The sequence below is a fragment of the Hylobates moloch genome, unplaced genomic scaffold, assembly GCF_009828535.3.
Source record: "Hylobates moloch isolate HMO894 unplaced genomic scaffold, HMol_V3 SCAFFOLD_53, whole genome shotgun sequence".
NCBI classification, from domain to species: Eukaryota; Metazoa; Chordata; class Mammalia; order Primates; family Hylobatidae; genus Hylobates; species Hylobates moloch.
Genome location: NW_026652328.1, coordinates 764,076 through 782,674, shown reverse-complemented (window position 1 = coordinate 782,674; position 18,599 = coordinate 764,076). Strand labels below are relative to the sequence as shown.

The 18,599-nt window shown below is 42.5% G+C and overlaps 1 protein-coding gene and 1 non-coding gene across 4 annotated transcripts in view; one reads left to right on the top strand and one right to left on the bottom strand.

The window, feature by feature from the left end:
• Positions 1-18,599, bottom strand: part of LOC116463691 (calcium uptake protein 1, mitochondrial) — a 262,265-nt gene that overhangs the window by 6,852 nt on the left and 236,814 nt on the right. The gene's annotated exons all lie outside the window — the stretch shown is intronic.
• Positions 9,356-9,461, top strand: LOC116463697 (U6 spliceosomal RNA). The gene has a single exon (XR_004246757.1). It is a non-coding gene; the product is annotated as a U6 spliceosomal RNA (small nuclear RNA).

Here is an 18,599-nt window from a genome sequence, read left to right as displayed (position 1 = left end):
GGAAACTGAGGCGGGAGGATTACCTGAGCCCAGGAGTTCAAGTCTGCAGTGAGCTGTGACTGCACAACTGTACTCCAACCTAGGCAACAGAGCAAGACCCTGTCTCAAAAAAAAAAAAAAAAAAAGATGTTTTTGATTAGCTAATATATTCATCTGCTTCAAAATTTGAATGGTACAAAAGCGGTGAAGTCTCTCTCCCAACCTTATACCCCAGTCACCTAGTCATTCAGAGACAATCAATATCACCAGTTTCCCCAGAAATATTTTGTAGATAGAAAATCAAATATGTACTCTTCGCTTCTTCCCTTTTCCCACAAAATGGTGGTGTACTAAATATTGTTTTGCTTTACTCACTTAACAACATATCTTAGAAATAATTCCAGATGGACATGAGCAGCTTCCTTCAATAGCTGCATAGTATTCCACTGACAGGATCGATCATAATTTACTTGTCTATTTAACCAGTTCCTTATTTATTCTTATCTCAATCTTGAGAAGAAGGTACCTTTTCCCCTTCTCTTTAAAGAATTATTTCCTTTGTGGTCTGTAGGGGTCAGCTATAACAGAGTCTGAATCTCTGATGACTAACCTGAGAGCAACTGATATATTTAAATTCCGTTTGTTGAAATTACAGACTAACTAGTCACCTTTACAAGTGTCTTTTTTGTTTGTTTTTTTGAGACAGGGTCTTGGTTCTGTTGCTCAGGCTAGAGTGCTGTGGGAAGATCATGGCTCACTGCAACGTCTGCCTCCTGGGCTCCTGATCCTCCCACCTCAGCCTCCCTAGTAACTGGGAATACAGGTGTGGATTACCACACCTGGCTAGTTTTTGCATTTTTAAAAATTTTTATTAAAATTTTTTTTTTTTTTTAATTGAGACAGGGTCTTGCTCTGTTGCTCAGGCTGGAGTGCAGTAGTGAGGGCACGGCTCACCACAGCCTCAACATCCTGGGCTCAAATGATCCTCCCACGTCAGCCTTGGAAGTAGCTAGGACTAGAGGCTCGCGCCACCATGCCCGGCTAATTTTTGTATTTTTTTGTAGAGACGAGGTTTCACCATGTTGCCCAGGCTGGTCTTGAACTCCTGGGCTCAAGCGAACCACCCACCTTGGCCTCCCAAAGTGCTGGGATTACAGGCGATGAGCCACCGGGCCCAGCCACAGTGTCTTATTAAACCTTCCGAGGCTTCTCAAGGTAGTAAACCTTGAAACCCCCAAAGAAGCAATGCTTATAATAAATGCTCCTCTCTACACTTTCCCAATATTGATGTAATTCTAGTAACCATTCTTTTTCTGATCTTTTTCTCAGTGGGATGTAATGTTGGCTGATTTTGTCTTTCCTTATCTATTTATGTGGATGCTTTAACAGTTTATCCTACCCCCATCTCTTCTCTTTGTGATGTAATTCATGATGGTAATCATGAATCCCTAAAGCAGCTCTCCTCCTCCTCAGGGCACTTACCTAATTTTACTAAATCATAATATATTCAAAGTGATCATAAGCCAGAATCAATCTCTAGAATTGCTAAGTGACTTTAAATTTGGGAAAATAAACCAGGTCTCTGCAGAGAAAATGCCTCATAAAGGAAACATTTATTTCAGAATTTGAGCTTCCTTGCCTACATCATGAATAATTTTACTTTAAAAGTTGATGACTCTGTCTTAAATGAATGGAATCCTGGCCAACACTCCTCTTCACATATAAATGTTTTTACCAAATGTAATGATGAGCTGAAGTGCAAGAGCTTGCCTCCCACAAACTTTAAAAGAATTTATAAAATAGGAGCTTTTTTCCTGTTGTAATCTCTTCCTTACATGTCTTTGTGACACTCCTGCCTTCCTGCCATGTCTTGGCTGTCTGGGGGATGCTCTCCCTACATTCTTGCTGTGAATTTGCCGCGCTTTCTGGCATCACATAAAAGCATTGAGTCCTCGATGTAATTCTTTAGGTCTTTCTAGCAGCAGTAGGTGCCAGGGTACTAATGAGAACCCTGGTGTGGAAGTTGCTGAACCTGAACTTCTGGTCTGTGATTTCAGCAAGTCATTTCCCTTCATGAATGTTAAAAACAAGCAGGCCGGGCATGGTGGCTCACGTCTGTAATCCCAACACTTTGGGAGGCCGAGCTGGGCAGATCATCTGAGGTCAGGAGTTCAAGACCAGCCTGGCCAACATGGTAAAACTCTGTCTCTACTAAAAATATATAAATTAGCTGGGTGTGGTGGTGCGTGCCTATAATCCCAGCTACCTGGGAGGCTGAGACAGGAGAATCACTAGAACCCAGGAGGCGGAGGTTGTAGTGAGCTGAGATCACGCTACTGCACTCTAGCCTAGGTGACAGAGCAAGACTCTGTCTCAAAAAAACCAACCAAACAAACAAAAAACCAAAAAACAAAGTAAGGGTTTAAACAAAATGATTTTTAAGTTATCTTCCAGCCCTAAAATTTAAATCAGTTAAAATGTCCCTATCTTCAGAAGCCCTTGATTAATAAAACCAAAGGTGTAGGTTTCTAAAATGATGGCTGGTGTGCTGAGCAGAATTCTGAGGTGCCCCCCGCCCAGTATTCCCACCCTCTGGTCCACATATCCTGTGTAATCCCCTCTCCTCAGGTGGGCAGAACCTGTGACTACGATAATCCTGTGATGAGGTTACTGTATATGAGAAAAGTGATGGGCTAGTCAGTCCCATAACTATGTTATGTAAGAATCCATCTTAGCAGACTGAGGCGAGAGATTCTGTTGCTGGCTCTGAAGAAGTGAGCTGCCATGCTGTGAGGTGCCAGGTGGCAAGGAGCTGTAGTCACCTGCTGAGAGCAATGACTGGCCAACAGCCAGCAAGGAAAAGGAATCCTTGGTCCTACAACTGAAAGGACCTGAATTCTGCCAACAGCAGGAAAGAACTTTGAAGAGGACCCTGAACTCCGGATGAAAATGAAGGCCTCCCAACAGCACTGCGATTTCATCCTTGTTAAGATCCTGAGCAGAGAACCCAGCTATGCTGTGCCCACACTCTGAATCACAGAAACTGGCCAGTGGGGAAGGCATTTACGATTGGGAATGTCTTTTTTTTTTGGAGGGGGACGGAGTCTCGCTCTGTCGCCCAGGCTGGAGTACAGTGGCGTGATCTTGGCTCACTACAACCTCTGCCTCCTGGGTTCAAGCAATTATCCCACCTCAGCCTTCTGAGTAGCTGGGATTACAGGTGCCCACCACCACACCAGGCTAATTTTTGTATTTTTAGTAGAGATGGGGTTTCCCCACGTTGGCCAGGCTGGTCTTGAACTCCTGACCTCAGGTGATCTGCCTGCTTCAGCCTCCTAAAGTGCTGGGATTACAGGCGTGAGCCATTTTGCCCGGACGAGGGAATGTCTTTTTGAAGTTCCTCAACTTCTACTTTATATAGAGCCACACTCATCCCTCATCCCCCACCACCTTTTTTTTTTTTTTTTTTTTTTTTCAATACAGCGTCTCATTCTGTCACCCAGGCTGGAGTGCAGTAGCATGATCATAGCTCACTGTACCCTCAACCTCCTGGGCTCAAGAGATCCTCCTGCCTCAGCCTCCTAAGTAGTTGGGACTAGAGGTGTGTGCCACCATGCCTGGCTAATTTTAAAGTATTTTTTGTAGAGACAGAGTCCCACTATGTTGCCCAGGTTGGTCTGGAACTCCTCAGCCTCCCAAAGTGCTGGGATTACAGGGTTGTGCCACTGCCCCCAGCCTGTACTCATTCAGTTTTTTTTCTTCCCTGAGATGGAGTCTTGCTCTATTGCCCAGGCTGGAGTGCAGTGGCACGATCTTGGCTCCCTGCAACCTCTGCCTCCTGGGTTCAAGCAATTCTCCTGTTTAAGCCTCCCAATTCTCCTGTTTCAGCTGGGATTACAGGTGGGCGCCACCATGCCTGGCTAATTTTTGTATTTTTTTTTTAGTAGAGACAGAGTTTCACCATGTTGGCCAGGCTGTTCTCAAACTCCTGACCTCCACCCGCCTTGGCCTCCCAAAGTGCTGGGATTACAGGGTTGTGCCACTGTGCCTGGCCTGCACTCATTTTTTGACAGGGTGCACTTTACAGAACCATCATTCTGTTTTACCTACTATACCAAACTCCATAAATTAGATCTTACAGGGAAACCAGCCAAGGTCTAATTAAGTTGTACATTTCCTAACAAGGAAATAAATTAAAACTGCCACACTTCTTTTGGGAATTCAAGTCTTGCTCTTTCTTCAAATGTACCTGACAATTATAAGTCAGTTCACTTTCACAAAGATTTCACATAAACAAGTTGGGCTAACAGTCTCTGTGAGGCCATAGATTTGGATATAATTTTAGGCAATGACATGTCACTTAAAACATTACTTCATTCAGTAAAAAGCTGATTTACTTATAGTCATACAATTTCAAATCTGCATGAACCCTTAGAGATACTTATAACTCCAACCTGAGGGTCAGAGAAGTGACCTGCTCAAGGAGTCAAAGGAAATTAATGACATGGGAAGGTGCTACAGTCCTAACACTCTTCCCCTCACCCTACGCTCTTACTGAGTATTTCATCATCCTTTGCAGGATCTGGAAAGGTCTAGAATTAATTCATTTACATAACATAAACGAGCATCTGTTTATACAAAGAATTGTTCTAGGCTCTGAATAGGACACAAAGATGTAGAAAACATGGTTCAAGTCTTTGAGAGTTTACAGTCTAATGAATTCGCCATTGAATGCTGAAGATATGAGACGTATCAATAGGGGGTAGATATTCCTAGGAACAGAGAACTTTTTAAATAAAGGCTTCTGAAGGCAGAGACACCAATAATTTTTGGATGAATGATGAAACTTAGGAGAACCTAGAAGCTTCAAACCTCATTAATGAGTATAAACAACTTAGAACTTCTAAGCTAATAAAAACGTCAAAAGTGACTAAAAAAAGCAGTAGATTCCACTTCCTCAGAGAACAAAGAGTAAGCCTTATCTGGTGCTTTTTTTTGTTAAGAGTGATTAAAAAAAAAAAAACTTTTTATGATGTTGCCATGTTGGTATAGGTTGTTTCCAGCCCCCTAATAAGATAAACAGGCAGAAGAAAGCCAGCACCTATGGGTTGAAAACCAGAACAGGCAGTTTGGTATAATTTTAATGTCAACCTAGTATATTAATATAGTATTATCTCTTTTTATTTTCACAATAACCCTGAAACAAGTATTCTACTATCACCATTCTACAGATCTGAAAACCGAGGCTTTGAGAACTTAAGGAATTTGTTCAAGGTCACAAAACTAGTGAATAGCAGGGATTCAAACTCAGGTTTTAACTAAAACCAAATTTATGTTCAGCACAATTTCTTGCATATAGTTAACTCTCAATAAATGCTAGATGTTAGAACAGTATCTAAAAGTGCAACAGAGCATTGGTCTACCAATGAGCGGAGGTGGTGAGGAACACCTTGGTCATTGGAAGGTGTATCTATATCCTGTATTTTGATGTTGAGAAAAGCGCAGCTTAGCATACACGCCTTTTTCTGGTCTGTGGTATCCCTTAAAAGGATATCAACTTTCCTGCTGCGTGACTTTATTTAAGTGACTTTAGGCTTTTGTGTATTGGTTTCCTCAGTGAAAAGTAATATGGTTCCAAGGGTAAAGATCACAGATGTGTCTACTAAGGCATTCCTATGCAGGACGAGAAGCTAGATTAGACAACTCCAAGAGTCTGTTACTGTAAGGTAAGGAGTATGGATGTCTGTGTCTGAGCTGTAGAACAGAACAGACAACTGTAGGGGAAAAAAAGGTCACATTTCATATTCAAGAGAAGGGCACTATCTCCAAAACATCATAGTTAATCAAAAGGACTTTATTCTCACCCTAAGAATGGTCAACTCTTAGCCAAAAGCGACTGGGAAAAAATAGCCCAGAGTCTGTCTTCCCAATGCTACTGTGAAGCATGGTTTGAAATGGTAAAGCCACAGTGCCCCCTGGATTGTGCTTCAGCAAAGATTTTCAGACTGTAACAGAATTGTGGAGTATACTGAGAAGGCAACATGATGTGGAAAGAACACAGACTTGGAATTAGAGAGACCTGAGCTTGAATCCTGGCTCTTCTGCCGCTTAGCTGGGTAACCATGATCTAGTGGCTTCATTTGATATTTTCCTCATCCATAAAGTGAAGATGAATGAGGATAATTCAGGTTTTAAAGATTAAAAGCGATAACATGCATAAAGCACTAAGCATTGTGCCTGGTACAGAGAAACTACTATGAAATGAGAGTTGCTGTTAGTGCTCCAGATGTGTGATGGCCTCACAGTCCTTGATAGGACAGTGCTACTGGATTGTTAGGGTTCAGGAGTGGGTGGCAGCTTGTCTGTCAAAGACAGTTGTTCAGAATATAAGAGTTTGTTGTGTGCTAGAAATTGCTGACTCCATCAGTAATTTCTGACTTCCCCAACAATCCAGTCAGAACCTAAATGACAAAAGACTTGAGGCTCCCTTACTCATTCCAATTATTAGACTCAAAGAATCTGAAAGCTGCAAAGGTTCTCAGAGGTCATCTCTGCCATCCTTGTCTCTCCAGAGACAAAAGAAACTGAGAACATCACACTCCGGGGACTGTTGTGGGGTGGAGGGAGGGGGGCGGGACAGCATTAGGAGATATACCTAATGCTAAATGACGAGTTAATGGGTGCAGCAAACCAACACGGCACATGGATACATATGTAACAAACCTGCACATTGTGCACATGTACCCTAAAACCTAAAGTATAATAATTTAAAAAAAAACACATAAAAAAAAAAAGAAACTGAGACCATTTGAAGATGTGACTAAAACTTCAGAAAAAATACTTGGGGTTGCAGAAAGCTCCTGTGGGAGTTATGCCATAGATTTTATTATTTGTTCTCTTGGCTTGTCAGAGAATAAGGTAAACTGCAAGTATAGAATAACTACAAAGAATCAAGGCCAACTATGCCATAAATTATAATTTTCAGTGTAAGTAGAATTGTGCAGGGGCATGAATAGTAAAGACCAGGGACTCTATTTGTGTGATTATTTTCTGATTTTATAGTTCAAAGTACACCGAGGACGTAACTGAACCCACAGGTTTACTGCGTCTGTACTATCCTGAGGTGCTTTACAGTGGAGCTTTATTGTACCTGGAAATCTTTTATTCTCCTGGCAAAAATTGGAATATTCTGAGTTATACGGGCTGAAGCTCACTCTAGAGCTCCAGCTCAAATAATTTCTAACTTTTTCATCATAGGAAGCCATTGGGAAAGGAGTCATGTTCAATTTTCCATTACCTTCTTCAGCAGACCACTTAAATCAATCAGCCAGCCGCTGAGGGGTCATAGATCTAATTTTATGCCCAGTGTGTGTGCGAATGAGTAATAGAACCAGTTCTTCTTAAGTGCTAAACAAAGAGACACCTGATAGTGGAGACACACAGTATTTCATGGAGAAAGGTCCTTTCTTCAGATGGTTAGAATTCATTGAAAACGCTTCATTATTACCTGATGGTTGTTATTCTCACATGGGTCATGCAGAACTAAAGAAATAGCCTCAATTAAATTTGATGTTTTTTGCAAATGGTAGGAGGGGCAAACAGAAAAAATGAAAAAAAGAAAAAGAAAAAAAAGAAATGTGACATTTTTTACTCTGGAGGAACTGTACTATGTTCTAATACGGTAAATCTGCAGTGGCCACCTGCCTGGATCTTTCAGATTATTCCGAGGAACATTAACTCTGTAAGTTATTAAAAGATGGTCTGGGGTAAATCAAATTTGTAAACTATATCCCTCTTCCGGAGATTAATAATGCACATTCACATATTAAAAAGTTGGCAGCAGGAGTGCTGCAGGAAGAAATTCTATATAACTCTGGCATTTTCCAAACTTATTTGAACCATGGAATACTTTTTTTTTTCTTTTTAAATCCACAGAACCATCATCATATTGCAGTATACAGTGTTCTTCACAATGCTGTTTGGGAAATTCTGTGCTAAATTATGCCTAAAGACTGGTTTGTAACCTCTAAAATAGCCAAGGAAGAGACAGTGCCAGGGCCTAGAAGGTGCCAATTTCTGAAGGTTCTAACCTTTTGGGAAAAAATGAAGACAGCTGAGACTCACAGGAGAAGCCAGACAAAAAGTACTCCCATCTCTACTCTGGCCTCACTCTTTCCCAACCACTGGTATGAATTGGGGCCCCCACTTTTAAGCTCCTAGATCCTCTTATTCTAATTAGCACTTATCACACCCAACTGGAACTGCTTCTACACTTACCTTTCTCCCCCATTAGACTCTGAGCTTCTTGAGGGTGGAACCCTGTGCCTACTACAGTACCTATTACTTCTGGGTGAATACTTGAGCCACACTAAATTTTGTTTAAATTATCAACTTCATAATAGAAGCAGCTGACATTGACTAATTGTTCACCACATGACAGCCACAAAGTTAAGTGCTTTATGTAGATTTAGTCTCACAACTCTATGAGGTGGGTCCAGTTGGTCCTTCATATGTGTAGGTTCCACACCAATGGATTCAACCATCTGCAGATCAAAAATATTTAAGAAAATGTTGGATGCAGTGGCTCACACCTGTAATCCCAACACTGGGAGGCCAAGGCAGGTGGATCACCTGAGGTCAGGAGTTCAAGACCAGCCTGGCCAACATGGCGAAACCCTGTCTCTACTAAAAATACAAAAATTAGCTGGGTGTGGTGGCAGGCACCTGTAATCCCAGCTACTCAGGAGGCTGAGGCAGGAGGATGGCTTGAATCTGGGAGGCGGAGGTTGCAGTGAGTTGAGATCATGCCACTGCACTCCAGCCCAGCCTGGTCGACAGAGCGAAACTCCATCTCAAAATAAATAAATAAATAAATAAATAAAATAAAATTTAACCAGTAGAAAGTAACAACACAGTAATAAACTATTACAAATTAAAAAATACAGCATAACAACTATTTACATAGCATTTACATAGTAATAGGTATTATATGTAATCTTGAAATAATTTAAAGTACAGTTGGCCCTGGAACAACACAGGCTTGAACTGCATAGGTCCACTTACAAGCAGATTTTTTTTTCAATAAATTACATTGGAAAACTTTTTGGAGACTTACGACAATTTGGAAAAACCTCATAGATGGACCACACAGCATAGAAGTGCCAAAAAAATTAGGAAAAGGGTATGTAGTGAATACATTAAAAATATATAGATACTAGTTTATGTGTTAATTGACTGTATGTTATCAGTAAGGCTTTTGGTCAACAGTGGGCTATTAGTAGTTAAGTTTTTGGGGAGTCTAAAGTTATCCTAAGATTTTCAACTGTGTGGGGTGAAAACAGCGAATCCCACACTGTTCAAGGGTCACCCGCATCTAGTGCTCGTCCGGCAGCATATATACTCAAACTGGTATGATTTGGAGAAGATTAGCATCGCCCTTGTGCAAGGATGACACACAAATTCGTGAAGTGTTCCATATTTTGATGATGATTTAAAAATAAAGAAATAAAGTATATGGAAAGATATGTGCAGGTTATATACAAAAATACTATGCAACCATTTCATATATGGGACTTGAGCACCCAAAGATTTTTTAACTCTGTGTGTGTGTGGTGGGGAGGTGGGGGGTGGAGGCGGTCCTGGAACCAAACCCCTGAGGATACCAAGGGACAACTATTTTTATCTTTATTTAAAAAACACAGAGGGCCGGGCACGGTGGCTCATGCCTGTAATCTCAGCCTCTTGGGAAGCCGAGGTGGGAGATCATTTGAGGTCGGAGTTCAAGACCAGCCTGGCCAATATAGTGAAACCCCGTCTCTATTAAAAATACAAAAATTAGCCAGGTGTGGTGGCATGTGCCTGTAATCCCAGCTACTCAGGAAGATGAGGCAGGAGAATCTCTTGACCCTGGGAACCAGAGGTTGCGGTGAGCCAAGATCGTACCACTGCACTCCAGTCTGGGTGACAGTGAGACCCTGTCTCAAAAAAATTAAAAAAAAAAAATAATAAAAATAAAATAAACACAGAAACTAAGTTCAGAAACTGCTCAAAGCTACCCAGCTAGTAAATGATAGAGACATTCAAATCCAGGCAGTCTGACTTCGGGGCCTCTGCTCTTAACCACTACATATTTCTTCCTCTTTTCTAAGATTCATCTCAGCAGTAAAATTCCTTGGTTCTGTGGAGCAAGGAGGAGAGGCCTGTCATTCATGTAGAACTCAAACCAATGGAAAAATCACTAGTCCTGGTCAGGAGGAGGGAGGTTTAAAAGCAAAGGCCTGGGCAGAGCCCAAGGAGAGCTTGTAAGAGACAGGGACACCTGGGAGCATGGGAGGACTTGGAAAGGCTAGCTGAGCGCATGCTAGTCTTCTGTGCACACCTTAGCAGGTGAACAGTTAAAATTACTACTATCATCACCTCTTTAACATGAAAGAAGGTGAAACACATGTCAAGTCCAAGGATGGGGGTTACAGAAGAACATGATGAGTTTGTTCCCTGGGCTGCTGGGAAGGGTAGAAGGGTAGAGGTTTATGTCTTGTTCAGATATATCAATATGTTCATTCACTCATTCATTTGTTGATCATATAGTTATTGAGTTCTTCCTCTATCCCAGGTGTTGTTCTAGGCACATGGAATACATGCATGAGCAAGACAGATAAGCGTTCTAGTAAGGTGCAACAAATAATAAGCAAACACATAAACCTGAGAAAATATCAGGGAGTGATAAATGCTATAAAAAATAGGATAATATGATACAGGATGATGGAACTACTTTAGAATGAAAAGGTCTTCCCGAGGAAATGACTTCTACCAGACTTAAGTTATAAGGAGCTAAATACATGGAGATCCCAGGCAAGAGCACCTGAGGTAGAAAGAACCACTACAAAGGCCTTAACTAACTCCAATAGCCAAGGCCTTCAGTGAGCTTGGTGTATTTGGAATGTAAAAAGAACAATGTGGAGTGGAGTGAACTGGGAAAAAAACGATATTTTATGAACTCAGAGAGTATACAGGGGCCATGGCATAGGTAGCCCTGTGTAAAGCCACAGTCAGTAAAGAGGCGAGGGCTGTGGTAGGAGAGAGAGAGAAAAGGAGGCAGATGCAGGGTATGTTCTGGAGGTAAAGTCAAGGATTTATTGAAGAAATAAATATGTGAGTGAGATTAAGGAATAAAGGAAAGTACCTATTTTTGTTTGTTTGTTTGTTTTGAGACAGAGTCTTGCTCTGTCACCAGGCTGGAGTGCAGTGGCATGATCTTGGCTCACTGCAATCTCCGACTCCCTGGTTCAAGCGATTCTCCTGCCTCAGCCTCCTGAGTAGCTGGGATTACAGGTGCCCGCCGCCACCACACCCGGCTAAGTTTTGTATTTTTAGTAGAGACAGGGTTTCACCATGTTGGCCAGGATGGTCTCGATCTCCTGACTTCAAGATCTGCCCACCTTGGCCTCCCAAAGTGCTGGGATTACAGGTGTGAGCCAAAGAGCCCAGCTGATAGTGCCTATTTTTTTGAGCTCCTGAATATTTGAAGAGTAATTCAATTAATAAACATCTATTGCCTGGGCATGGTGGCTCATGCCTGTAATCACGCCTGACTTAGAGCCCAGCTGGATAACCTAGGATGATCTCATCTCAATGACCTTAACTTAATTATATCTGCAAAGACCCTGTGTCCAACAAGGTCACATTCACAGGTTCTGAGGACTAAGATGCAGACATATCCTTTTGGGGGCCACCTTAACCCACTACAGCAACCAAGAATTAAAAATTACCCATATGAGGCTGGGCCCCTGTAATCCCAGCACTTTGGGAGGCTAAGGCAGGTGGATCACTTGAGGTCAGGAGTTCATAACCAGCCTGGCCAATGTGGTGAAACCCTGTCTTTACTAAATATACAAAAATTAGCCAGGTGTCATGGCACATGCCTGTAATCCCAGCTACTGGGGAGGCTGGGGCAGGAGAATCACTGGACCCCAGGAGGCAGAGGTTTCAGTGAGCTGAGATCACACCACTGCATTCCAGTCCAGGTGACAGAGCAAGACTGTCTCAAAAAATGAAATAAAATAAAAAACCACCCATATGTAGTCTACAAAAATAAAAGCAAACAAAAAATGTGAATTTAACTGTGACAATACCAACCACTATAATCCTAGCACTTTGGGAGGCCAAGGCAGAAGGATCCTCTGAGACCAGGAGCTCAAGACCAGCATGGTCAACAGTGAGACCCCATCTCTGTTTTTTAAAATAAACAATAAATATAAAAAAGAAAAAGACAATGTAACTATCTGTTAACAGCCTGATTTTTTTTTCTTTTAGAAACCTAACTATCTGGCCAGACATGGTGGCTCACACCTGTAATCCCAGCACTTTGGGAGGTTGAGGCAGGCAGATCATGAGGTCAGGAGATCGAGACCATCCTGGCTAACATGGTGAAACCCCATCTCTACTAAAAATACAAAATTTAGCTGGGCGTGGTGGCAGGTGCCTGTAGTCCCAGCTACTCGGGAGGCTGAGGCAGGAGAATGGCATGAACCCAGGAGGTGGAGCTTGCAGTGAGCCAAGATCGTGCCACTGCACTCCAGCCTGGGCAATAGAGTGAGACTCCATCTCAAAAAGTTTTGTATTTTCAGTAGAGACGGGGTTTCACTTTGTTAGCCAGGATGGTCTTGATCTCCTCACCTTGTGATCTGCCCAATATGGTGAATCCCCATCTCTACTAAAAAATACAAAAATTGAGAGGGGCGTTCCAAGATGGCCAAATAGGAACAGCTCCGGTCTGCAGCTCCCAGCGTGATCAACACAGAAGATGGGTGATTTCTGCATTTACAATTGAGGTATCTGGTTCATCTCACTGGGACTGGATGGACAGTGGGTGCAGCCCATGGAGAGTGAGCCGAAGCAGGGTGGGGTGTCGCCTCACCTGGGAAGCACAAGGGGTCAGGGGATTTCCCTTTCCTAGCCAAGGGAAGCCATGACAGACTACCTGGAAAAACGGGACACTCCCACCCAAATACTGTGCTGTTCCCAAGGTCTTAGCAACCGGCAGGCAAGGGGATTCTCTTCTGTGCCTGGCTTAGAGGCTCCCATGCCCACAGAGCCTTGCTCACTGCTAGCACGGCAGTCTGAGATTGATTTGTGAGACAGCAGCCTGGCTGGGGGAGGGGTATCCGCCATTGCTGAGGCTTGATTAGGTAAACAAAGCAGCGGGGAAGCCCAAACTGGGTGGAGCCCACCACAGCTCAACAAGCCTACAGCCTCTAGACTCCACCTCTATGGGCAGGGCATAGCTGAACAAAAGCCAGCAGAAATTTCTGCTGCCTTAAACGTCCCTGTCTGACAGCTCTGAAGAGAGCAGTGGTTCTCCCAGGATGGCATTTGAGCTCTGAGAACAGAAGACTGCCTCCTCAAGTGGGTCCCTGACCCCCGTGTAGCCTAACTGGGAGACAACTCCCAGGAGGGGCTGACAGACACCTCATACAGGCGGCTGCCTCTCTGGGAGGACGCTTCCAGAGGAAGGATCAGGCAGCAATATTTGCTGTTCTGCAGCCTCCACTGTTGATACCCAGGCAAACAGGGTCTGGAGTGGACCTCCAGCCAACTCCAACAGACCTGCAGCTGAGGGACCTGACTGTTAGAAGGAAAACTAACAAACAGAAAGGAATAGCATCAACATCAGCAAAAAGGACATCCACACCAAAACCCCAGCTGTAGGTCACCAACATCAAAGACCAAAGGTAGATAAAACCACAAAGATGGGGAGAAACCAGAGCAGAAAAGCTGAAAATTCTAAAAATCAGAGTGCCTCTTCTCCTCCAAAGGATCGCAGCTCCTCGCCAGCAATGGAACAAAGCTAGATGGAGAATGACTTTGATGAGTTGACAGAAGTAGGTTCAGAAGGTCGGTAATAACAAACTTCTCCGAGCTAAAAGTTGTCCAAACCCATCACGAGGAAGCTAAAAACCTTGAAAAAAGATTAGACGAATGGCTAATTAGAATAAACAGTGTAGAGAAGACCTTAAATGACCTGATGGAGCTGAAAAGCATGGCACGAGAACTTCATGACGCATGCCCAAGCTTCAATAGCCGATTCAATCAAGTGGGAGAAAGGGTATCAGTGATTGAAGATCAAATTAATGAAATAAAGCGAGAAGACAAGGTTAGAGAAAACAGAGTTAAATGAACAAAGCCTCCAAGAAATATGGGACTATGTGAAAAGACCAAATCTATGTTTGATTGGTGTACCTGAAAGTGATGGGGAGAATGGAACCAACCTGGAAAACACTCTTCAGGATATTATCCAGGAGAACTTCCCCAACCTAGCGAGGCAGGCCAACATTCAAATTCAGGAGATACAGAGAATACCACAAAGATACTCCTTGAGAAGAGCAACTCCAAGACACATAATTGTCAGATTCACCAAGGTTGAAATGAAGGAAAAAGTGTTAAGGGCAGCAGAGAGAAAGGTCAAGTTACCCACAAAGGAAGGCCCATCAGTCTAACAGCAGATCTCTCAGGAGAAACCCTACAAGCCAGAAGAGAGTGGGGGCCAATATTCAACATTCTTAAAGAATAGAATTTTCAACCCAGAATTTCATATCCAGCCAAACTAAGCTTCATAAGTGAAGGAGAAATAAAATCCTTTACAAACAAGCAAATGCTGAGAGATTTTGTCACCACCAAGCCTGCCTTATAAGAGCTCCTGAAGGAAGCACTAAACATGGAAAGAAACAACTGATACCAGCCACTGCAAAAACAGACCAAATTGCAAAGACCATTGATGCTATGAAGAAACTGCATCAATTAATAGGCAAAATAACCAGCGAACATCATAATGACAGAATCAAATTCACACATACCAATATTAACCTTAAATGTAAATGGGCTAAAAGCCCCAATTAAAAGATACAGACTGGCAAATTGGATAAAGAGTCAAGACCCATCAGTGTGCTGTATTTAGGACACCCATCTCATGTGCAAAGATGCACATATGCTCAAAATAAAGGGATGGAGGAAGATCTACCAAGCAGATGGAAAGCAAAAAAAAAAAAAAAAAAAAAAAAAGCAGTGGTTGCAATCCTAGTCTCTGATAAAACACACTTTAAACCAACAAAGATCAAAAGAGACAAAGAAGGCCATTACATAATGGTAAAGGGATCAATTCAACAAGAAGCGCTAACTATCCTAAATATATATGCACCCAATACAGGAGCACCCAGATTCATAAAGCAAGTCCTTAGAGACCTACAAAGAGACTTAGACTCCCACACGATAATAATGGGAGACTTTAACACCCCACCGTCAATACTAGACAGATCAACGAGACAGAAGGTTAACAAGGATATCCAGGACCTGAACTCAGCTCTGCACCAAGTGGACCTAATAGACATCTACAGAACTCTCCACCCCAAATCAACAAAATATACATTCTTCTCAGCACCACATCACACTTATTCTAAAATTGACCACCTAATTGGAAGTAAAGCACTCCTCAGCAAATGTAAAAGAACAGAAATCACAACAAACTGTCTCTCAGACCACAGTGCAATCAAATTAGAACTCAGGATTAAGAAACTCACTTAAAACCGCTCAACTACATGGAAACTGAACAACCTGCTCCTGAATGACTACTGGGTAAATAACGATATGAAGGCAGAAATAAAGATGTTCTTTGAAACCAATGAGAACAAAGACATAGTGTACCAGAATCTCTGGGACACATTTAAAGCAGTGTGTAGAGGGAAATTTATAGCACTAAATGCCCACAAGAGAAAGCAGGAAAGAACTAAAATTGACACTCTAACATCACAATTAAAAGAACTAGAGAAACAAGAGCAAACAAATTCAAAAGCTAGCAGAAGGCAAGAAATAACTCAGATCAGAGCAGAACTGAAAGAGATGAGACACAAAAAACCCTCCAAAAAAATCAATGAATCTAGGAGCCATTTTTTTGAAAAGATCAACAAAATTGATAGACTGCTAGCAAGACTAATAAAGAAGAAAAGAGAGAAGAATCAAATAGACACAGTAAAAAATGATAACGGGGATATACCACCGATCCCACAGAAATACAAACTACCATCAGAGAATACTACAAACACCTCTACACAAATAAAATAGAAAATCTAGAAGAAATGGATAAATTCCTGGACACATATACCTTCCCAACACTAAACCAGGAAGAAGTTGAATCTCTGAATAGACCAATAACAGGCTCTGAAATTAAGGCAATAATTAATAGCTTACCAACCAAAAAAAGTCCAGGACCAGACGGATTCACAGCCAAATTCTACCAGAGGTACAAAAAGGAGTTGGTACCATTCCTTCTGAAACTATTCCAATCAATAGAAAAAGAGGGAATCCTCCCTAACTCATTTTATGAGGCCAACATCATCCTGATACCAAAGCCTGGCAGAGACACAACAAAAAAAGAGAATTTTAGACCAATATTCCTGATGAACATCAATGGGAAAATCCTCAATAAAATACTGGCAAACCAAATCCAGCAGCACATCAAAAAGCTTATCCACCAAGATCAAGTCAGCTTCATCCCTAGGATGCAAGGCTGGTTCAACATATGCAAACCATGTCCTTTGCAGGGACATGGATGAAGCTGGAAACCATCGTTCTGAGCAAACTATCACGAGGACAGAAAACCAAACACCACATGTTCTCACTCATAGGGTGGGAACTGAACAATGAGATCACTTGGACACAGGAAAGGGAACATCACACACTGGGGCCTGTTGCAGGGTGGGGGGCTGGGGGAGGGATAGCATTAAGAGATATACCTAATGTAAATGATGAGTTGATGGGTGCAGCAAACCACCATGGCACATATATACCTATGTATCAAAACTGCACGTTGTGCACATGTACCCTAGAACTTAAAGTATAATAAACAAATAAATAAAATAAAAATACAGAAATTAGTCAGACATGTTGGCACATGCCTGTAATCCCAGCTGCTTGGGGAGCTGAGGCAGGAGAATCACTTGCACCCAGGAGGCAGAGGTTGCAGGGGGCTGAGATCACGCTACTGCACTCCAGCCTGGGTGACAAAGTGAAACTCCAATTCAAAAAATAAAAAATAAAAAAAATGAATAAATTTGAGGTCAGGTGCAGTGGCTCATGCCTGTAATCCCAGCACTTTGGGAGACCAAGGTGGGCAGATCACTTGAGGTCAGGAGTTTGAGACCAGCCTAGCCAACATGGTAAAACCCTGTCTCTACTAAAAATACAAAAATTAGCGGGGTGTGGTGGTGGGTGCCTGTAGTCCCAGCTACTTGGGAGGCTGAGGCAGGAGAATTGCTTGAGCCCAGGAGGCAGAGGCTGCAGTGAGCTGAAACTGCGCCACTGAACTCCAGCCTGGGCAACAAAGCAAAACTCCATCTCAAAACAAACAAACAAGAAAGAATAAATTGAACAAAAAGATCGACAGGCAGATTTTTCCCCCTTCCAACTCAGTACAAAATTAAATGTATGTATGTATTTACCAAAAATAAAACAAAACAAAACAAAAAACAAACCCCAAACATACATCTCAAAGCCACATGTATTTTTGGATGTCAGATATGGCTGTGCAATTTGTACCACTGCCTCTATTAACAAGGATAATGAGGCATGAACTACATGGAGACTACAAATTCCAGCAAATGGCCTGAAGTCATTTGAAAGAAACATTTTTTCTTTCTTTTTTTTAATCACTAGGTTGCAATTTCCCTTTGCTAACACTACCCTGAATCATTCTATTTTGTACGCCCTATAACTTTAACACAGACAGTGATTCATCCTATAATTGTACTTTAATGAACTTTTGTTGTCTTTAGTTGGGCTTTTCAAAAAGAAGGTATGCAAAAATAAAGAGGAACTTATTAATTTTGTTTTTATAGTAAATGATGACTGGCCAGGTGTGGCGGCTCATGCCTGTAATCCCAGCACTTTGGGAGGCCAAGGCAGGCGGATCACCTGAGATCAGGAATTCAAGACTAGCCTGGCCAACATGGTGAAACCCCGACTCTACTAAAAATACAAAAAGTAGCTGGGAGTGGTGGCAGGCACCTGTAAGCCCAGCTACTTGGGAGGCTGAGGCAGGAGAATCGCTTGAACCCAGGAAGTGGAGGTTGCAATGAGCCGAGATCGTGCCATTGCAATCCAACCTGGGCAACAAGAGCAAAACTCCATCTAAAAAATACATAAAGACTTCAAATCTTTTTTTTTTTTTTTTTTTGAGACGGAGTCTCACTCTGTCGCCCAGGCTGGAGTGCAGTGGCGCAATCTCGGCTCACTGCAAGCTCCGCCTCCCGGGTTCACGCCATTCTCCTGCCTCAGCCTCTCCGAGTAGCTGGGACTACAGGTGCCCGCCACCACGCCCGGCTAATTTTTTTTGTATTTTTAGTAGAGACGGGGTTTCACCGTGGTCTCGATCTCCTGACCTCGTGATCCGCCCACCTCGGCCTCCCAAAGTGCTGGGATTACAAGCGTGAGCCACCGCGCCCGGCCGACTTCAAATCTTATATCTTTGGATTTGCAGATGCTGTCAAACTTTGTTTTGTGAAAGAGCAGTAAAACCAAAGCTATTCTAGAGAAATGATCTGGTGGTGCTACACACACACACACACACACAC